Here is a 23,627-nt window from a genome sequence, read left to right on the forward strand (position 1 = left end):
TGAAATGTGTCCACCGCTCCTCATCTTCTTTGTGCACACCATCATCATTTTTGGTGTCAATCACCTCATGTATATGTTTCAGATAGGAAACCAGATGGACAGGCTTACTGCTTGAATATACCTGTTGTATATGGTCTGTTTAGATCAGCGCATGGCTCTTTGTCATTGCCTCAGCCTTTGTTCTAGTGCACTGCCTCTGCCAATGGCCCTTTCTGCCACATGCCTTGCAGATTGTTGGAAAGCTGGGCATTTCCTTAATGCATGCAAAAGACCACACCTTCCACACATCTTGCTAGTTTTGGGTGTTCTCATGAGTATGTCAACAATTGGAGTTGTACTTAGGACCTGTAAGTTTTGTCAACCTGCAAGGCTCACTTCATACTTACGTCCATCTTTGAGTAACTTTCCAATGCCATATGTTTTGGGCTTGTCCAGCAGATCTTTTCGGAATGCATCCATAGGAGTGGATGCAATCACCAACTCAACAACTCTCTTTGTTAATTCTGCATTTGAAAAATCATAGTATGTACCCTTTACTCTGCATCTGCTGATAAAGTGGTCTATAGATCCTGCAGACCGTTGTCAAAATTACAGGAAGTCTAACCGATGGCAACAGAAGTTTAACTTGATTTTTAACCGGTCTTCCAATGAAGTCCATGGCCGAAATTTTATGACACCATTGCAGTGGGAGCAGGGCTGTAAAATGCTGCGAGCCATTCTAAGTTCCATTGACTTTGGCGGGAATGTAAAATCTTGCTGTCATAAAATGCCACCCCGTACCTTTTGGGGATCCTTTAGCTCAACACAAGTTTGGCCTGTGTGGACCTTCATTCCCAATTGATAGGCATATTTTTATGGCTTGCTTGTCTGGTTCAGGCTCATCTGAATCAAGAATCTAAAGCTCTGTAAGCTGTTTAAACATTTTTGGTAACAGATCAGTTTCATCCCATTTAAAACTGGGGAATTTTGCGGATATTTTGACAATACCCCTTTGACCTTCCTTCTTCTGTAGTACTTCAAATAAGCGTTGCTGTAGCCGTTTTTACATGCTTTCCATAGCTCCGCCCACAAACACGAGTTGTGGTGGGGACACACCATGGATCAATGGTGTCTTTGCTTTTTATTTAATTTATTGTTCAGCAACTCCCAAAGCCACCTGTCATAATCGCAACCTTCTCTGGTCTGAGTTTTATGACAGTTACTGTGGGCTTTTTTTAATCTCCCTTGCTCACTAGCAGTCCGGCCCACACCCTGATCACTTGCCTTTCCTGACTAAGCTAACCCGGTCCTGATCTTCTCGATACATTTACCCACTCACAGAACTGACAGGCTATGTACTGCAATCTCACCACAAGGGATACATCTGCATACCAGCTCCTTACTTGTGCACTAGCTCGGCACTGTGTCTCCAAAGCTTTCCTTCACAGTCACGACTCTGCGTTTTTAAATCTCTCCGACTTCACTGCAGTCTGACCAAAATGTGAAGGGCCTTCTCATGCCATACAGCATGAGCAAAGGCTGTTCACCATGTCATTCCTGTAATTCATGAGGAGAATTTTCAGCTTGGCGTGTGGGGGCGGGGCTCGCTCTCTGAGGCATAAAAAGTGAAGCGGGTGACGTCAAGCGTGCACCCCGACAGCACCGCGCATCATTTAGATTTCGGCTGCATGCCTGCCGAAATGTCAAAGGCCTGTTAAGGCCATTAATTAACTAATTAACCCTATTGAGAATGCTGCCTGTCCAACCTTAAGGTTGGTGGGCAGGCAAAGAGCCCAGGCGGCCTTAGCATTTTTCATGGAACTTCATCCACAGTCGGGATGATGTTTCATGAATGTTCTTGAAATTTTGGCAGTTTTTAATATAAAATGAATACACATGTCCCAGCTCATGTGACAGTTTTTACTCTCCTTTATTAAACTTTAGAACATTAATGCGCACATGTGCAAAAGAGTGCACTCCTGACTCAGGGAACCCTCCTCCACCCGCCCACTTAAAATGGTGGCATGGAACCGATCAGGGGTGCCGATCCGATCAGGGGCACTGATCAGGTCTGCGCCCACCCCCGCACAACCCTCACCGACGGGGGTGAAATTCTACCCCATCTTGCTACATTTGTCTCACCTCCACTGATCACCATGCTGTGTTTTTACAATGACATAATACCTTGGGCTTATTTACTGTACAAAACACAAGGCATCAATTGTTCATAAAGGATTGGGTAAACATATTGTGGATTAATTTATTAAGACGAGGCACAGGGGAACAGTTGTACATCTATATAAAGCTTGAAGGCAGTAGAGCTGTGTGTGTGCTCTGCTCAAAACAAAAGTGAAATTAAAACTGGACCACATGACACATTTCTCTTCCAGTGGTGTCATGCTGATATTCCTTAAAAACATATTATAACAACAGCCAAGGTTCAAACTGTCCTAAGATAAAAGCAAAATACTGTGGATGCTGGAAATCTGAAACAAAGACAGAAAATGCTGTAAAAACTCAGCAGGTCTAACAGCATTTGTGGAAAGAAAAAAGAACAGAGTTAACATTTTGAATGCGTTATGTCTCTTGTTCAGAGCTAAGGAAAAGTAAAATGTGATGAAATTTATACAGTTTGAGGGGGGCTGGAGCAGGTGAAGCTGGATAGAAGGCCAGTGATAGGTGAAGGCAAAGGAGAGATTGCCAAACTTGTCATGAACAAAAGGATAAGGGGGTGTTAATGATAGCGGTAATGGCTAAAAGCGGTGCTGATGGTGGCATTGAGGTCAGAAAGCAGCATGTAGTAACAGCAGGACAAGGGTAAGCACTCCGGAAAGGACAAGTGACAGATGGCCCTAGTGCGGGTGGGATGGGGGAAGGGACGATGGTGGAAAAAAGATTGAAAATAGGATAAAAGGTAGGGATAAAACAATTAGTAAAAACAAAAATAAATAAAAATAAAGATAAGTGGATAAAAATAAGAATTAATAAATGAAAAAGCAAAAATTAAAAATTAAAAACGGAAAAGGATATTGAAAAAAGAGGATAAAAAGGGAGTGAGGATGAAGGAGAGAGTTCATGGTCTGAAGTTGTTGAACTCAAGAACATTTTTTGTCTCCACAGATGCTGTTAGACCTGCTGAGTTTTTCCAGCATTTTCTGTTCTTGGTCAAACTGTCCTGACTGGACACCTAAGCATGTGTTTCCAGCACAACCAGTTAGATACTGACCGAGGATTTAAAAACCCTATCCAAGATCCAGGTGTAAAAGCATCGTGAAGCATGCGAAAATGGCAATGGGTCTGTCTGTGATAAACGTATATAGATAAGGAACCAGTGCAAAATTTGTGGGGCCCATTTTCTAGGCATCCTGGATGACCAACTAAAACAGATGTTAGGCCACTTGAAAATGTTAATAAGGGGCTTTGCCCACCTTGAATGAATCTTGCCAGAAATTGGGATGCCCTGAGTGTGTCTTTGACAACTCTGGTTGAACGTATTCTTCAAGGTTTGATCATGTGACACTCAGTTATGAGATACTTTGTGAGAGAAGGGAGTAGGTGTCTGTTCTTATAACTTACTCTTCAAATCATTAAGGTTCACAACATTGAATATCAGGTGTCTCAGATTTATCAAGCATGCAATAATTACCTATAAACTTCAAAACAGCATTTATGACAAAACCTTGTGAGTCTTAGCTGGAGAAAACATGACAGTTTCAATCTAGATATGCAAGTTAATCAGACATTAATTGAATTCCAAAGTATCTGTTTCAAAACCCATTACAGTATTTAAACATTAAGATAAAAGCAAAAAACTACTGATGCTGGAAAACCAAAACAAAAACAAAAATACTTGGAAAAACTCAGCAGATCTGACAGCATCTGTGAGGAGGAACACAGTTAACGTTTCGACTCCATATGACTCTTCAACAGAACTAAAGAAAAATAGAAAATAAGTGAAATATAAGCTGGTTTAAGGGGGGAGGGCAGGTAGAGCTGGATAGAGGGCCAGTGATAGGTGGAGATAACCAAAAGATGTCATAGACAAAAGGACAAAGAGGTGTTGAAGCTGGTGATATTATCTAAGGAATGTGATAATAAAGGTACAGATAGCCCTAGTGGGGGTGGGGTGGGGGGAAGGGATTGAAATAGGCTAAAAGGCAGAGATAAAATAATGGAAATAGGTGGGAAAAGAAAAATCTATATAAATATTTGGAAAAAAGGGGCATTGGAAAGGGGGTGGGGATGGAGGAGAGAGTTCATGATCTAAAATTGTTGAACTCAGTATTGAGTCTGGAAGGCTGTAAAGTGCCTAGTCAGAAGATGAGGTGCTGTTCCTCCAGTTTGCGTTGAGCTTCACTGGAACATTGCAGCAGGCCAAGAACGGACATGTGAGCATGAGAGCAGGGTGGAGTGTTGAAATGGCAAGTAACAGGGAGGTCTGGGTCATGCTTGCGGACAGACCAAAGGTGTTCCACAAAGCGGTCATTCAGTCTGCGTTTGGTCTCTCCAATGTAGAGGAAACCGCATTAGAAGCAACGAATGCTGTAGACTAAATTGAGGGAAGTGCAAGTGAAATGCTGCTTCACTTGAAAGGAGTGTTTGGGCCCTTGGACAATGAGGAGAGGGGAAGTAAAGGTGCAGGTGTTGCACCTTCTGCGGTTGCATGGGAAGGTGCCATGGGAGGGGGTTGAGGTATAGGATGTGTTGGAAGAATGAACCAGGGTCTCCCGAACGGAACGATCCCTGCAGAATGCCACTGGGGGGGGGGAGGGAGGGGTAAAGGGAAAATGTGTTTGGTGGTGGCATCACGCTGGAGTTGGTGGAAATGGCGGTGGATGATCCTTTGAATACGGAGACTGGTGGGGTGATATGTGAGGACAAGGGGGACCCTATCATGGTTCTGGGAGGGAGAGGAAGATGTGAGGGCAGATGCGCGGGAGATGGACCATACACGGTTGAGGGCCCTGTTAACCACTGTCGTTGGAAAACCTCGGTCAAGGAAGAAGGAAGACATGTCAGAGGAACTGTTCTTGAAAGTGGCATCATCAGAACAGATGCGAAGAAACTAAGAGAATGAGATGGAGTCCTTACAGGAAGTGGGGTGTGAGGAGCTGTAGTCGAGGTAGCTGTGGGAGTCGGTAGGCTTGTAATGAATATTGGTGGACAGTCTATCACCGGAAATTGAGACAGAGAGGTCAAGGAAGGGAAGGGAAGTGTCAGTGATGGACCATGTGAAAATGATGGAGAGGTGGAAATTGGAAGCAAAATTAATATATTTTTGCAGGTCCAGATGAGAGCATGAAGCAGCACTGAAGCAATCATCAATGTTCCAGAGAAAGAGTTGTGGGAGGGGGCCAGAGTAGGACTGGAACAAGTAATGTTCCACATACCCCATAAAGAGACCGGCATAACTTGGGCCCATGTGGGTACCCATAACCACACCTTTTATTTAGAGGAAGTGAGATGAGTTTAAGGAGAAATTGTTCAGTGTGAGAACAATATCAGCCAGACGGAGGAGATTAGTGGTGGATGGCCCGAACAATCCCCATCCACCACTACTCTCCTCCATCTGGCTGAACACCCCGCTTCCTGTAAGGAGTCCATCCCATTCTCTCCGTTTCTTCGCCTCTGTCGCATCTGTTCTGATGATGCCACTTTCAAAAACAGTTCCTCTGACATGTCTTCCTTCTTCCTTGACCGAGGTTTTTGACGGTGGTTGACAGGGCCCTCAATCCTGTCCAGCCCATCTCCTGCTCATCTGTCCTCACAGCTTCCTCTCCATCCCAGAAACATGATAGGGTACCCCTTGTCCTCACTTATCACCCAACCAGCCTTCACATTCAAAGGATCATCCTCCGCCATTTCCACCAGCTCCAGCATGATGCCAAACACATTTTCCCTTCACCCCCCCGGCGGCATTCTGCAGGGATCATTGCATCCGGGACACCCTGGTTCACTCCTCCATCACCCCCTGCACCTCAAACCCTTCCCACGGCACCTTCCCACGCAACCGCAGAAGGTGCAACACCTGTCCCTTTACTTCCCTTCTCCTCACCGTTCAAGGGTCCAACACTCCTTTCAAGTGAAGCAATATTTCACTTGCACTTCCCTCAATTTAGTCTATGGCATTCGCTGCTCCCAATGTGGTTTCCTCTACATTGGAGAGACCAAACGCAGACTGGGTGACCGCTTTGTGGAACACCTTTGGTCTGTCTGCAAGCATTTCCCAGATCTCGTTGTCACTTGCCTTTTCAACACTCCACCCTGCTCTCAAGCCCACATGTCCATCCTTGGCCTGCTGCATTGTTCCAGTGAAGCTCAATGCAAACTGGAGGAACAGCACCTCATCTTCCAACTAGGCACTTTACAGCCTTCTGGACTGAATATTGAGTTCAACAATTTTAAATCATGAACTCTCTCCTCCATCCCCAGCCCCTTTCCGATCCCCCTTTTTCCCAAATATTTATATAGATTTTTCTTTTCCCACCTATTTCCATTATTTTTAAATGTATTTTCATCCATTGTTTTAGCGCTACCTTTTAGCCTATTTCAATCCCTTCCCCCCACCCCACATCCACTAGGGCTATCTGTACCTTTATTATCTGTACCTTTATTCCTTAGATAATATCACCAGCATCAACACCTCTTTGACCTTTTGTCTTTGACATCTTTTGGTTATCTCCACCTATCACTGGCCCTCTATCCAGCTCTACCTGTCCCACCCCCCCTTAAACCAGCTTATATTTCACCTCTTTTCTATTTTTCCTTAGTTCTGTTGAAGAGTCGTATGGACTCGAAACGTTAACTGTATTCCTCTCCGCAGATGCTATCAGACCTGCTAAGATTTTCCAAGTATTTTTGTTTTTGTTTTGTACAGTATTTATACATTTTACTTCTATGTAACAATTCACATAAATATGTTCTTCATTAATATAGTTAGATCAAAAAAGCACACTGTACCAGCATGTTAAAATTCTATGATTTGTGCACAAGGAGACCAAGGTCCCTCTGGACATACACCCAGACTCTCACCTTTGAAATGATGCTGCACTAGTTGCCCAGACAGAAGACAGATCCACAGGCTCATAGCTCACCTATCCCATGCTTGTATCATGTTCTCCCTCACCATCAGTGACAAGAAAACAGTAATTATGGGACAGGGTGTTGTGTCTCCAACAGTGATAGACTCAACAACACACCACTAGAAGCTATTGGCAAATTTACCTTGGATCTACAGTGACAGATAATCTGTCTCTTGATGAAGAGAACAATACGTGCATTGGAAAAGCAGTCACCAACTTCAGCCAATGAACACAGCCGGCTTGGAAAAACAACTAATTGACCCACAGGATCGAGATTCTTTTCTACAAGGCCAGTATTCTCAGCACATTGCTGTATGGCAGCGAAGCCTGGAAAACTTACATCTGCCAAGAGCAAAAGCTCAATAAGTTCCATCTCTGCTGTTTACAATGCATGCTTGGCATTACATGGAAAGATAAAGGCACCAATGAAGCAGCCCTTTCTCAGGCAAACATATCAAGCCTGCAAGCACTCATCGACCAAAGCAGACTTTACTGGCTTTATGGCATGTGTTTTACTTTTAATTTTTTCATGGCATGTGGGCATCACTGGCTAGGCCAATATTTTTATTGCCCATCCCTAATTGGCCTTGAGAAGGTGGTGGTGAGCTGCCTTCTTAAACCACTGCAATCCATTTGGTGCAGGTACACCCACAGTGCTGTTAGGAAGGGAGTTCCAGGATTTGACGGAGCAACAGTTAAGGAAGGGCGATATATTTCCAGTTCAGGTTGGTGAGTGGCTTGGAGAGGAACTTCCAGGTGGCAGTGTTCCCATCCATTGGCTGCCCTTGTCCTTCTAGGTAATAAAGGGTGCAGGTTTGGAAAGTGCTGTCGAAGAAGCCTTGGTGAGTTGTCTCAATGCATCTCGTAGATGGTATACACTGCTGCCACTGTGCATCATTTGTGGTAGGAAAGGATGTTGAAGCTGGTGGATGGGGCACAGAGTAAGTGGGCTGCTTTGTCCTGGATGGTGTCAAGCTTCTTGAGTGGTGTAGGAGCTGCACTCATCCAGGAAGTTAGGGACTATTCCATCACACTCCTGACTTGTGCCTTGTAGATGGTAGACAGTCTTTGAGAAGTCAGGAGGTGAGTTACTCGCTGCAAAATTCCAAGCCTCTGACCTGTTCTTGTAGTCACAGTATTTATATGCCTAGTCCAGTTCAGTTTCTGGTTAATGGTAACCTCCAGGATGTTGATAGTGGGGAATTCAGCGATGTAATGCTACTTACTGTCAAGGGCAGATGGTTGGATTCTCTCTTGTTGGAGATGGTCATTGTGTGGCACGAATGTTACTTACCACTTGTCAACCCAAGCCTGAAGGTTGTCCCAGCCTTGTTACATATGGGCACAGACTGTTTCACTATGTGAGGATTAGCGAGTAGTTCTGAACATTGTGCAATCGTCAGTGAACATCCCCACTTCTGAAAGAGGGAAGGTCTTTAATGAAGCAGTTGAAGATGGTTGGGCTGAGGACACAACATTGAGGAACTCCTGCAGTGATGTCCTGGAACTGAGATGACTGACCTCCAACAATCACAACCTTTTACCTTTGTGCTAGGTATGACTCCAAACAGTGAAGAGTTTTCCCCCTGATTCCCATTGACTCCAGTTTTGCTAGGGCTCCTTGATGTCACACTCTGTCAAATGCTGCCTTGATATCAAGGGCAGTTACTCTTACCTCACCTCTGGAGTTCAGCTCTTTTGTCCATGATTAGACCAAGACCATAGTGAGGTGAGGAGCTGAGTGGCCCTGGTGGAACCCAAACTGGGCATCAATCAGCAAGTTATTTCAGAGTAAATGCTGCTTTATGCCATGTTGACGACCCCTTCCATCACTTGGCTGACGATTGAGAGTTTACTGATGGAGCGGTAACTGGCCTGGTTGGATTTGTCCTGCATTTTGTGGATAGGATATACCTGGGCAGTTTTCCACATAGCTGGGTAGATTCTAGTGTTGTAGCTGTACTGGAACAGCTTGGTTAGGGGTGGGCAAGTTCTGGTGGCACAAGTCTTTAGTACTATTACTGGAAAGTTGTTCGTGCCCACAGCCTTTGCAGGATCCAGTGCCTTCAGCCACTTCTTGATATCATGTGGAGTGATTCAAATTGGCTGAAGACTAGCATCAGTAATGCTGGGGATTTCTGGAGGAGGCCAAGATAGATCATCCACTTGGCACTTCTGACTGAAGATTATTGCAAGTGCTTCACCTTTGTCTTTTGTGTACAGGATGGAGGATGGCTGGATCCCCAAGGATATGCCAAATGGGGAGATAACATTTGCCGAGAGACCAGCAGGATGCCCAAAGTTCTGATTTAAGGACGATTTCAATTGAGACATGAAATCTCTCAACATCAATCATAAATGGTAAAATCTATCTGATGATCGATGCAAATGGCAACACCAACTGTGGGCAGGAATTTCCCACCACCATGACTTATTGTTTTAGTAGCTCCAAAGCACATGCCAGCCCTGTAAACAAGGTGTCAGCAGAAATCATCCTGCTCCATTGGCAAGGGATAATTTTATGTGTGGCAATTGCAGCAGATGACCTCATTTGACCTCACCAAAGGTGTAAGGCTGCATTCCCATCATCACTCACATATGGAAGTATGCCACCAACACTTTTAAAAATCTATTCTGCATTTCCATTCTTCCCACCATTATGTTTTATCTGCCACGTTCTTACCAGGTTCCTTATCCTATCAACATCCCATTGTAGCCTCTTTGCATTCTACACACTTAATTTCCCGCCTAGCTTTATATCATCAGCAAAGTTGGATACGTTACACTTATTCTCCTTATCTAAGTCATCGATATGGATTGTAATTAGCTGAGGCCCAAGAACTGATCTTACTGTACCTCACTCATTACAGCCTGCCAACAGAAAAATGACCTGTTTACTCCTACTTTCTGCTTTCTGTCCATTAACAAATACTCAAACTAATGTGTTACCTCCATCACACGAGCTCTAATCTTGTGTAATAACTCCTTGTACGGCACCTAATCAAATGTTTTTGTTTTTGAAAATTCAAATGTATTGCATCCACTGGTTTTCCCTTATTTACTTTATGAGTTGCACCTTCATAAATCCATTTGATTCTGCCCAGTCATCACATGATTTTCTAAGTCCCCTTATTCTGCCTCCATAATAATGGATCCTAGCATTTTCTCCACTACTGATGGCAGGCTAACCGGCCAATAGTTCCTTGTTATCTCTCCCTCCTCTCTTAGTCATTAGGATTAGGTTTGCTGCCTTCTAATCTGTAAGCCCACTTTGAAATCAACAGAAGTCTTGAAGATCAAAACCAATGCACCCACTATTTCTGCAGTTAGCTCTCGACACCCTTGGGTTTGGGGAATTTGTTGGCTTTTGACCCCTAATGCTGTTGCAATTTCCATAAATTCTTTTTTCTCATTGGGCACTTGGTTGCTCTATTTCTGGATTTTTTTTTTTGCGATTTCTATAATGAAGACAGATACAAAGTATTTGTTCAATATTTCTGTTAATTCCTTATTCCCTATTATAATTTCTCCTGTTTCTGTCTCTAAGGGACCCACATTTACTTTTGCTAACCCTTTCATTTTTACATACCGATAGATGCCTTTACAATTTTTCTTCATGTCTCTTGCTAATTCATTCATTCTATTTTCTTTCACTTGATCAATTTCTTGGTCATCCTTTCCTGAGTTCTAAAATCCTTCCAATCCTCAAGCGTACCATCTTTCCACAAGATTACAAGCCTCTTCCTTAATCCAATATGGTTTTAACTTCCCTTTTTAGGTATGATTGGGCCACTTTTCCCATTAGGATTCCTAATTCTAAAGCAAATGCCTGTTTGTTGCAAATTATGAAAATGCATTGTATATATTGATGCAATATTATTTGCCTTTTAGATAGCATAGTCATCCTTGGTAACTAGCTTCTGACAAAATGAGTAGAATCTTGTGGATGCTGTTCCTTAACACCTGAAAGGAAGAGAAAATGTTTCTTGTTAAGGTGTCAGATGAAATGAAGAATAAAATGAAACTGGGAAGAGTCTCATGCCTTCCTCCCGGGCAAGTTTGGTGGTGCGGGGGCACTTAATCAGGAAGGAGGGTGCCAGGAAGGAACCCCACCACCTTCCTGCCTGCACTCTGATTAAGTCCCATGGTGGGAAGGCCCTCGGACAACCTTCCTGCCTGCCACCACCAATTGAGTCCTTTAACTGGCAATTAATGCCCACTTAAGTGCTTTATCCCATAGGCGCTGGCATTAAGCCAGCGGTTGACAGCAGTGGGGTGAGGGGTTGTTCGCCACGTGGGGAGCACAACAAGCAAACCCTGGTGTGTTTTCCTGTGGACTCGCAGGCAGGGTTCCTATTGGATCCTTGTCACTAGTTTAGTTGGACTAAAGGATCTGAGTTGCAGGCTAGTTTCGGAATGACTGACTTGGTACTATAGACATAGCAGTTCAGTAGACAGTTCTTATGTAGAATACATTCTATTTAGTTGCAAAGGAACTCAGCAGTTACACTTGTGTGTTTACAACTAAAACCCTGTCACTACATTACAGACTCTTACTCTGAACTACTCCCTACCGACTGCATACTACAAAGGTAGCCCATCTACTCTGTCATTGGATAGTAAGATCATGTGATCATCTATTGTAACATTCTTCTTAAAGGTATATTACACATCAGATTACCACAGTTCCCTTATTCACAAGCACTCACTGCCTAATCAAGGGACCCAGCATTGGGGAGTGGTGAACCCTCTGAGAACCATACCCTGCCCTTGTTGCCAAACCCCCTCACTCCCCCTTCCTCATAACTCCCTTCTGGCTATCACTCACCTGTGCCTGGGACCGCCACCATCTGTGGCCTCAGGTGATTGTAGTACCAGAAACAGCCACACAGTTTCGAATGGCGCTCTTGAGTACAGAAGACCTGCTGACCTCTGATTGGCTGACAGCTCTCAGTGGGCAGGACTTCCATGCTTGGGGCCCTTGATTCTGGGGGAAAGCCTGCTACTGTTCTGTCAAGTACATGAGTGGCATAAGAGGTCTTTTCAACTGTTCAGCTGGAAGCCGAGACTCCTGTTGTCTCCGTAGATTATTCCCAATGTAAGGGAGATACCTTGAGAACCAACTCACATTTTGATCTGGTAATGGTAAGTGACCCAGATAGCACGCTTAGTACAGAAGCATTAGCAACCCAAGCATGATTACATCTGACATGATCTGACATAAGCTAACACCCAAGGATCTGACTTAAAAGGAACAACTTCAAAGGGTTGAGGTAAGAGTTTCAACAAACCAACTGGGAGTAGTGCTCATTAAAACCTCGGTATGGACAAATAGAAGATCATACATTCAATTTGCACATTGAAATTACTTTTGATTTAGAATTCGCTATGAATGAAATCATCCATTCCCTTCTTCAATAGAGCCCTGCCAATTTGTTGTTAGTTTGCATTTCCCACCGAACTGCAATAAGTTGCTTCCAATTATTTTTGTTAAAAACGAAAGGTAAGAAATAATTGGGCAGATTGTTTTCTTCCATCTAAATTGCCTGGGTGCATCGAATACAGGAAAGTCAGACATGGACAAATATACGCCCCTGGCTGAGTCTACCCAAGCTGCCAATAATTAGTTTAAATGCTGGAAGTTTGGGCAACAGCTCCCATGGAAATGTGGTTTTTCCTGATTGATTTTTCTATATTCAATCCACTGAGGTGATCCAGGAGCTACTGGCTCAGGAACAGGAAAATTATACTCTTCATAAATTTTAGGTATAAGATAAGATACAGATTGGTTTTTAAGAATGATTCCATCCAGATAAACAATCAAATGTATGAAGTGCCTTCGCAAGGCATAGTCTTACAGAAGACAAGTGAAGTGGTGTTCAGATTCCATTTTGAATTAAAGGCTAAGATTTTCACTCCCGAGGAGGGTGTGCAGTCTCAGGTAAATTCCCAGCTCAGTGCAGCCGCCTCGGAAGAAACAGCCAGATTTTTTGTTTTGGAAGGGGAGGTGTTAGGAAATAGAGACAGTTTAAGTAAGTTATATTTGTATTTGTGGGTGTTAGGAATGAGTTTTAGCTTTAATGTTTAAGTTTGATTTGCATTTCTGAATCTGTGTGTTATGAAAAGGTTAAATTGAGTTTTAGTTCCATTTTTTAAAATTGCGTGCATTTCTAATGAGGCTTTTTTATGATTGTTGCAGCTAAGGTTACCAAACAATGGTCGAAGAATTGGGCTGTTGAATAACAACTGGGGTCCAGAGAAGCTGGTCCCTCCCACAGACACACACAGAAAAGCTAGAAATAGCAGTTTTGATTTCGAAGCTGTTGGAGTTCGGCAAGATTTGAAGATAACTGCCAGGCAGGAGCAGCATAGAAGGGACAGCTAGCAAGCCCTAAGATAAAGAAAAACACCAAAATTCAGGGGAGTGGAGGAGGAGTAAGTCCAAAGCAGACCTTCTAGTCAAAGGAAGGACAGGAACCTGGAAAAAGGTCCTGTTAAGTGAAGAGTGAGGGGCAGAGGGAAAGGTTCCAAGCTTCAAATTTAAAGAGACAAAAGCTGCAGAAAGCAGATTTAAAGTGAGAACAGCTTACAAGAGGCAAGAAGGTTCAAAGATACAACTGAAGATCTGTAACTCTTTGAGATAAGCAGGGATGCAGTGGTATACTGTTGACGGCTGAGACAGTGAGAGACAATGCGTGCAAGTCAGCTTGAATGCATGTGGTGACCCAAGGAAGAGGAACATTGGAAGGAGTGTTCAAATCACTGGAGGTAAACCCTTATGGAAGGCACCTTAGAGAAAGCAATAGATTGGGAAAAGATTCCAAGGTGAGGTCTTGGAGAATGGAGGTTGGGAACCCTCATGTGGAAGACAGAGTTCAGTGAGGCTGATTGGCTCACGGTGTGACAAATGTCTGGGGGGAGTTAAGGAACGATCCATAGCATTTGGTTGAGGTGGCATCTGTCATTTAGTTTCGGAGTGTGATGTGTCTAACCACAGGGTGCCTATTCGTTTACATGGACTGTGTACGTACTGTAAAATTACAGTATAAGATAGCTTTAGCAACTTATATTGTCCTTACAAATCAATATATATCCATAGAGGTATGGTTGTGGGTGAAGGAGTATTGTAAGATAGTTCATCTTTTCATGTTTAATAAATGTTTTATGCTTTTGCTAACAGTTCATTAGCTGACTCCGGTGACCCTGTTCAGTAGCCAACTGAACAAACAAATTAAAAGTTAGGATCTATCAAGCTGGTTTCCACCTTGGGATCAGGCTTGTCCAGGGGTAATCTCAACTAGGATTATAACAGCGGGTGCATGCTGAGGTCTGGCCCGCCAACCCTGAAACAGCTCGGAGGCAGCCATAATGTTTGCTGAGTGCTGAGCTGGGCTGGTTAAAAGGCCTTGCCTCAGTGTTATGGAACTTCATCCCAGTTGTAATACAAGTAGTTAAGCCCTCTGGTCCTCACTCCTCATGCAATCGCCCCCTTCCAACCATCCACCCACTCCCAATGCTGCATCCATGACAACTTATTTCCCATCCATTTTCCATGGTCCCTCATATCATCCATGCCAACTTATACCCCATACCAACCTCATGGCGTCTTATAGCCCCTATGCTAACTTACTGCCAGCTCATTCCAACACATGATCCTCCACTCATCCGTATGACCCCTTATAGCCCCTGTGCCAACTTATGCCAACCCATTTTTCCCACCCACCACCCTTTGCCCTTACAGACACAATACTAACTTACCGAGTATTCAGCGTGGACAGAACTCAGGAGCCGTGATGAGATGAAATAAGGTAACATTCTAGGTATCTATTACGGTCTTCGCTATGCAAAGAAAACCCATTTAATATATTTAAATCCATTCAAATACTTACTGTAATTCCTGAGAAAAGCAAACATTTGTATTCACAGCCCCACATCAAAGAAAACTAATCCCTTAGTAACCCCTTGGAGCTGTCAATCAAACTTGAACTTACAGGACCCTATTTTAATAATCATAGTTTGTGGAAGAAATCAAGTAGTAATAATATTATAATGATAGCCTTCAGGCTTATTTCAACAGCAATTGAAATTCCCCAAAATTTAAAGAGCAGGGGTTTTATATAACTTGACAGCTTGACAGTTCCACAGACCTTATCCACCTTTTATACACATTCATGTCTGCTCTTAAAAATCATAGCTGACTTGTCATACAGACATCACTTCAGCAAAAATGAGTTCTGTTTGAACTCAGCACTGGGTTCAGTTTCCCATATGTGTGAATCACATCCCACCCCCTTCCATTCTCCTTCCCTAGCAACCAGCAAAAATAGGATCTATTGGAAATGGGGGTGAAACTTCTGGATCTCTTGACCTGGTGCCATTTTGGCTAACGTGCAGAGGCTTCACGATTCCACATAAATCTGGGCCAAAGGCTCAATTTCAATGGTAAAAGTTAGCTTTTTCAGATACTTTTCTTCTTCTTTCATGTGATGTGAAAATTGCTGGCTAGGCCAGCATTTATTGCCCATCCTTAATTGCCTTTGAAAAGATGGTGATGAGTCACCTTCTTGAAAGCTGAAGTCCGTATGGTGTAGATTTACCCACAGTGCTGTTAAAGAGGGAGTTCCAGGAATTTGATCCAGGAACACTGAAACAAATGTGATATAGTTCCAAGCCAGGATGATGCGTCGCTTGAAGGGGAACTTGCAGATGGTGGTGTTCCCATTTGTCTGTTACAATTGTCCTTCTAAGTGGTAGAGGTCATGGGTTTGGAAGGTACTGTTGAAAGAACCTTGGCGGGTTACCGCAATGCATCACCTACATGATACACATTGCTGCCACTGTGCATCAATGGTAAAAGGACTGAATGTTTAAGTTGGCAGCATTAAGCAGGCCACTTTTACCTGGATCATGTCAAGCCTCTTGAGTGTTGTTGGAGGTGCATTCATGCAGACAGGTGGAGAGTATTTCATCACACTCCAAATTTTTGCCTTGTAGATGTAGTTTGCTAAAAGGTGGAATAATAAAATGTCAGCAAATCTGTAAGGCTGTAAATGTTGTCACATAAAGTTGCTTTTAATAGTTCTAATCTTTTTGTGCATGCATCTGTATGTTTATCCTTTCCTGCAATTGTGTATGGCTAAGGTAGTTTAAGTTACATCCTGAGAAATTGCTTGTATAGCCTTTTAACCCCCAATTCTACCAGAAATTGAGTATTTGTTATGTTAAAGTATTAATACCTATTAGGCAGGATCTTTTCCCGTTGGGGGGGGGGTTGTGCAGGAGCGGGCGTGAGCATGCGGGTTCCCGATCGGCGCCCTCAAACGGGGGCGCATGTGCGCGGAAGTGCTGCCTCAGGGAGATCAGCTCAGGTTTAAAAGGCTCAATAAAGAAGAGGAAAAAAAAATACTGACATGTCCACTCATGTGCCACTGTCACATGAGCTGGGACATGTCAATTTCTTTCATTTAAACATTTTATAAAAATTTTAATACCCTCATGAAACCTCACCCGACCCGTGGATGAGGTTTCATGTTTTTTCAGAAGCCCACCTGGGCTCCCGGCCTGCCCACCAATCTTAAGGTTGGACGGGAGGTCCATTAATCATGTTAGTAACTTTTTTAATGGCCTTACTAGGCCTTTGACAGTTCGGCGGGTGTGCAGCCGAAAATCTAAATGATGCGGAGTGACGTTGGGATGCATGCCCGATGTCACCCCGCATCATTTTACGTGATGGCGAGTAGGCCCCGCGCCCCGCTCGCCGAACGATTCTGCCCATTATAAAGTGAAGAATTGGCCACAGAGCAGATGATGTAATGGCCTTTTGGCTGAATTGAAAAATTGACACTGTTGCAAAAAAGTTAGAAGGCAAAATAGAAGGAAGTAACCTGGAAAGTTGAAATCAACACAACAACATATGATTTTACAATACCTTTAACATTTTAAATTCCCCAAGGTATTTCAAAAGCATGTTAGTAAACAATGTTTGAGCCGAATCAGATAAGGATTACCGAAAACTTGGTTGAAGAAATAGATTTTAAGCAGTATCTTAAATGAGGAGAAAGTGTAGAGAGAAACTGAGATTAAGGAAGGAAATTCCAGAGCATAGGGACTAGGCAGCTGAAGGCATGACCACCAACAGTGAGATGATTAAAATTGGGGATGCTCAGGAGTGCATTTAACTTGGAGAGTTGTAGGGCTGAAGGAGTTTATGGAGTTAGGGTGGCATGAAGCTTTGCATGATTTGAAAATGAGGATAAGAATCTTAAAATGAAGCCAATACCAGACTGGGAGCCATTGCAGATCAGCGAGTACAAGACGATGGATTAATATGACTTAAGAACATAAGATATAGGAGTAGAACTGACCAAACGGCCCATCAAGCCTGCCCTGCCATTCAATATGATCACAGCTGTCATGATCTTCTGTCTAAACTCTACTTTTCCACGCACTCCAAGATTTTATTCCCACGCATGAATGTTTTGTTCAACAAATGCAAAAGCACTCCTTAACAGCTATGGACCCACACGCTGACGTAAAATGACGCACGGTGACGTCAGGCACGCGTCTCGATGTCACCATGCGCCATTATAATATTTTGCTGGGCAAACGTGTGACAATGTCCGTTGCACAGCTGCTAGTCATTACTGGGCTAATTAAGGTAGTTATGGCTCCAAGTGTCCTGGATTTTAAGGCGTCTGTGTGATATTTAGCTCTTTGCACGGGTGCAACGGGCTTGCGGCTATCTGAAACTTTAATAATCCTCATCCACAGGTGGGAAAGAGGGATCATTGTCTTTGTGAATCCAGACAGTTAGTGCTCAGAAGTTATTGAAAGTTGGGTGTGTGAGGTGGAGAAGTCTCAAACGCATAGCAGCTGCTTAGACTCCATTCATTACCTTCAGGTCAGCACTTTTCAGTGAGAATTTGTTTTGGAGCCTATAGGTTTCATCAAGCCGCCCTGAATCTGGGCTTGGGAGGTGATCTCTCCATTGGAGGCACCTCATCTGAGGAGGAAGGGAGGGCTAGGAGGGGGAGGAGGCCAGGAATGCATATTCAACCTTCCAGGGAGCCACCTTTGGGAGGACAGGTGCAGGCATAAGGAGCACAGGGCCAAGAGGAAGTCCAAGGTGCAAGGGGCCACAGAAGATGCCACTATCCTGCTGCCAGGGTATACAGAGTGCAAAGCACCTTCTTCAGTATGTCTGAGGTGCAGTGCCAAAGGATGCTCCATCTGTCAAGGGAGACAATCAACACTATCTATCAGATGATTGATCCAGAGATATCAGCTAACTGTGTGGTTGGGCACCCCATGTCCATCTTCTAAAGGTCACAGCTGCCCTCAACTTCTATACCTCTGGCTCTTTCCAGGGTTCAGTGGGTGATCTCTGTGGAGTTTCCCAATCAGCTGTCCACACCTGTGGCAAGCAGGTGACAAACACTCTATTCAGGCGGGCATTGACCTTCATCCACTACCGCTGGGAGGAGGCCAGCCATACACAGAGGCTTCGCAGCGATTGCTGGGTTCCCCCACGTCCAGGGTGCAATAGACTGTACACATGTGGCCATCAAGGCGCTAGCAGGTGAGCCTGGTGCCTTCATCAACAGGAAGGGCTTCCACTCCATGAACGTGCAGATAGTGTGTGATCACAGGATGCTGATTCTACAAGTCTGTGCAAGGTACCCAGACAGCTCCCATGACGCCTACATCCTCAGACACTCCCAAGTGCTGAGGCTCTTCAGTGATCCAGCCCGACTGGATGGATGGCTGCTGGGTGACAAGGGCTATCTCCTCAGAAGGTGGCTCATGACGCCTCTCCGCCATCCAGGAACAGAAGCTGAGCAGTGGTACAATAGAAGCCAGGCCTCCACAAAGGCTGTGGTGGAGAGAACCATCAGTCTTCTCAAAAAGCACTTCAGGTGCTTGGACCGTTCCGGGGGCGCACTCCAGTACCCCCAGATCTAGTGTCGTTTATAGTGGTTACATGCTGCACTCTGCACAATCTAGCTCTGCAAAGTGGGGACGCTGTGGATGAAGAAGATGTAGGTGGCATGGCTGGGGCTGAACATGATGAGTCCAGCAGTGAGTCCGAGGATGAGCGTGCACAGGGAAATACTGAGGGGGCAGATGCTTACTCGGGCATTCTCCAGGGAGGGAGGGATACCTGGGATGCCCTAATCCAATTAGCTAGCACAGCACATATGGATCTGCAGCACAAGCCTGGCATGTAGCCTCCATCCTGGAGACCTCATCTATCTTGATAGGAGGATTGGCGATTGGCTCTGTCAATAAATCTAAAAGATACACAAATCATTCTCAAATCTCAGGAATCTATGCACCATTCCAAATAAAGAGGAACTCTCAGCCATTTGAGACATTAATTAATATTGTTACCAAATTCTCATCTAAATTACAGAAATAAAAATGTGTTGGACTTCACACAAAGCTCTAATCAACTGTTGGGAGGGGGTGGGCAACAGAAAACTACTAGTCATGAGCCCGGGGTGTGCCCAAGGTGCCTTCATCTTCCATTTGTGGGTCTACATCTTTGTTGTACTCTGTCGTTGGCAGTGGCCTCTGAGACAGCCTGCTCTCTCTGATGACATGTTGGCCTCGATGACCTTGGTGGACATCCTTTGGCCCATCAAACCTGTGGTGGACCTGCCTGGGAGGGAGCTTCCAGCTCTACAGCTGGCATCTCCCCAGTCTTTGCAGCCTCATTGGGTACCTCGGTCACTGGCAGAGGGGCGGGTGAGCTGCTGTCCTCATCCGCAGCAACCTGAGACATGCCAGCAGAGACTACAAGCAGCTGCTCAGCCGACGTGAGGTCCATTTGGCCCTCCCTGCTCAACATAGATGGAAGAGCACCGAGGTGGGATACCTGGTGGCCAAACCACCGCCTATACGAGCACTGACCAGATGAGGTCAATGCCCTTGTGAGGGCGTGCAAGTCCAAGCGCAACCCCAGGAACCCCTGATCATGTCCCTGGAGCTGCCTCTCCATGAGGGTCACCAATCTCTCCACGGAGGAAGCTTGGTGCTCAGCCATGATGCTCAATGCATAGGCCATGGCCCGCGTAGACTCCTTCACCACTGACATCAAGCCAAGCAGAGCCTCATGTATCTCCACCAGATGCTCCCGCACACCTGGCCGCACCTCATGAGTTGGCTGCATCACCCATAACTCCAGAGGCTCATCATCTGCCACGGACTGAGCATGTGCCTGGGCCCTTTCAGTTCTCCGACTGCAGGCGCCATTGGCACACTCTGTGTCTGCCATCTGCTTCAGCAACAGTGAAGCACCCTCATCGCTGTGACCTGGGACACTAGCCGAAGATATGATGCCCACCAAGGTGCCAGTATCTGCGCTGCTGCCTACCTGTCAGAGATGGTGTGACACTTCTAATGGTGCAACGTCATGCCCCTCAGTTGTCAGAGGGGGCCCCTGCTGTTCCTGCTCCCGGTCATGTGCCGATGATGCTGAAAGGAAGAGTAAGGAAATTCGATCAGTTAGCCTGCGGGCAATGTCAATGTACATGTTTGTCCCCCGGCTCATCATGCGCTCATCATTCCACACGCATGGGCAAGCCATGTTGGTAATGTCACTCACTGAACTCAATGGCATAGATGTTGGGAATCTACTGGTGACGTGAGTGCTGGCCACACATACCTGCTGTGGAACCTCAACCTCTCCGGCTCCAGTGGACCTGGGCGCGTGCTGCCTCTCCAGGTCTAGTGCCTCCTGCTCATGGCAGCTGAGCATCAAGATCTGGGCTGGCCCACTACCAGTCCTCAGCTGCTCGGCGATGTTATGCGAATTCTTCTCTTGCAAATGAAAAAATTTCATCAATAAGTGATATTTGTACCGTCAATCTCACCACGGCCAGCCCACCTCAAGCCCAGTTGGATACTACAGATCTGCAGTGCATCCTTCCCCCACTGGTGGCTGGTGCTCACACTACTATGCCTGGTCCTTTCCCCCAACATGCTGCCCCAACATGCTACCCCCAACATGCTGCCTTCATTACAGTTGTGAACACATAGTTGTACTATGCAAGGAGGCACAATGACGTGGAGGGCTGAGGGCAGCACATCCATATGTGCCACAGCATCTTGAAGATCCCCTCACACCATGTCATCACCCTGACTTCCACATTTGGTGGAGTTTGGCCAGTGCGCCTGGGTGTAGCTCCCCCAGGTTGAACCCACCACAGTCATGTGAGTGTCACTGCACCACATGCTGCGGGTGCAGAACACATCACATCTCAACCCTCTCATGCTGACCAACGCATAGGTAATCCCTGGTCCCTGGTGGGCTGCCCAGCTAAGGACACATGCCGTCACTGACTCTTGCACTTAGGCCACTCAGACATGGGTCGTCCGCCAGTGAGGGAGAAGATTACATGATGGGTGCAGTGAAAGATGCCAACATGCTACTCACCCTTCCTGTGCGCAGCAGGTCATGAACATTGTGGGAGCTCACGACCTCCGCAACCTCCTCCCACGCACGCTTTGTCAAGTGGGATGGCCTCCTCCTCCTGTCTTCAGGGACAAGCACATCCCACCGTGCTGCCACCTCCCTGAGGAGGGCAGCATGGCACTCATCAGAGAACCTGGTCGCATACTGGCCACCCGCCCTAATCTCCTGCATGGGTCTTTCTGATTTTTCTTGACCCAACCTCTGGCCATGTACAGCAACCTTGAAGCGGCTGCAGCTTGGCTTTTAAACAGGCCGCCAGGTCGCCATTGGACCCGGCGGTGATTGCCGTTAAGCCTGTGCCCGCCCACTCCTGCCATCCCCGGGAGTCTCCAAACACGCTTTCCAAACAGCAAAGCACGCAGACCAGCTGGCTTTAATCCAATTAAGACATATACACCTACACACTCATAGACACAAACACCACTAAACTCTATTTTTAAAAATAATTTCCAATAACATTATAGACATTAATGTTTTCATGACAAATAAATTCCAATAACATTATGAGAATTATTATATATTCCTTACAAGTCACTAATAATGGAGATGGAAAAGGGTGGTGGGAGAGCACACTTTCAAATACCATAGACAGCCAATAAACTGGGGCTGGACAACTGCTAAATTAAAGACATACACTGGAGAATCTATTCAGGTAAAAGGCACCACACTACCTGTGTCTTGTGGGCAACAGAGAACCCAGCTGCTTGTGACAATAGTGAATGGAGAAGGACCCAGTCTTTTAGGCTGAGACTGGTAACAGAAGATCAACCTTGACTGGTCTGAGATATTTCACTTGAAAACAGGAGGTATTCCTGAACTGTTAAGGAAATGCGACAGGGTATTTTGGGATGAATTAGGGAAGTTAAAAGGCAAACAAGAACAAAGAATGCTGGAAAAACTCAACAGGTCCAACAGCATCTGTGGCGAGAAAGACAGAGTTAACGTTTTGAGTCCGTATGACTCTTCTTCAGAGCTAAAGAGAAGTAGAAATGTGGTGAAATATATACTGTTTAAGGGGGGCGGAATAGGTGAAGCGGGATAGAAGGACAGTGATAGGCGGAGGCAAAGGAGGGATTGCGAAAGATATCACAAACAAAAGGTCAAAGGGGTGTTAATGGTGGTAGTACTGGCTAAAGGAGGTGATAATGATGACATTACTAGTGGAAAGCAGAATGTGATAATAGCCGGACAAGTGTAGGCACTCTGGAAAGTGACAGATGGCCCTAGTGAGGGTGGGGTGGTGGGAATAAAGATTTAAAAGGCTAAAAGCTGGAGATAAAACAATGAATAAAAATTGAAATAAATTTAAAAAAAATAATAATGAAAATAAGTTGGGGTGAGGGAAATAAATAAATAATGAAAATTAAAATGAATAAGAAAAAAGGGGGGATCAAAAAGGGGCTGGAGATGGAAGAGAGAGTTCATGGTCTGAAGTTGTTAAACTCAATATTCAGTCTGGAAGGCTGCAAAGTGCCTAATCAGAAGATGAGGTGCTGGTCCTCCAGTTTGCGCTGAGCTTCACTGGAACATTGCAGCAGACCAAGGACGGACATGTAGGCATGAGAGCAGGATGGTGTGCTGAAATAGCAAGTGACAGGAAGGTCTGGGACATGCTTGTGAACAGACCGAAGGTGTTCCACAAAGAGGTCATCCAGTCTGCATCTGGTGTCTCCAATGTAAAGGAGACTACATTGGGAGCAGCAAGTGCAGTAGACCAAATTGAAGGAGGTGCTAGCGAAGCGCTACTTCACCTGAAATGAGTGTTTGGGCCCTTGGAAAGTGAGGAGTGAGGAAGAAAAAGGGCAGATGTTGCACCTTCTGTGATTGCATGGGAAGGTGCCGTGGGAGGGGGTTAAGGGTTGAGGTGTTTGGGGTGATAGAGGAGTGAACCAGGGTGCCCCGGAGGGAATGGTCCCCATGGAATGCTGACAGGAGGGGTGAAGGGAAGATGTGTTTGGTGGTGGCATCATGCTGGAGCTGGTGGAAATGACGGGGGATGAACCTTTGAATGCAGAGGCTGGTGGAGTGAAAAGTGGTCCATGTCCAATGCTTCCCTTCCCTTCCTTGACCTCTCTGTTTTAATTTCTGGT

Source organism: Carcharodon carcharias, chromosome 1, assembly GCF_017639515.1.
Source record: "Carcharodon carcharias isolate sCarCar2 chromosome 1, sCarCar2.pri, whole genome shotgun sequence".
NCBI classification, from domain to species: Eukaryota; Metazoa; Chordata; class Chondrichthyes; order Lamniformes; family Lamnidae; genus Carcharodon; species Carcharodon carcharias.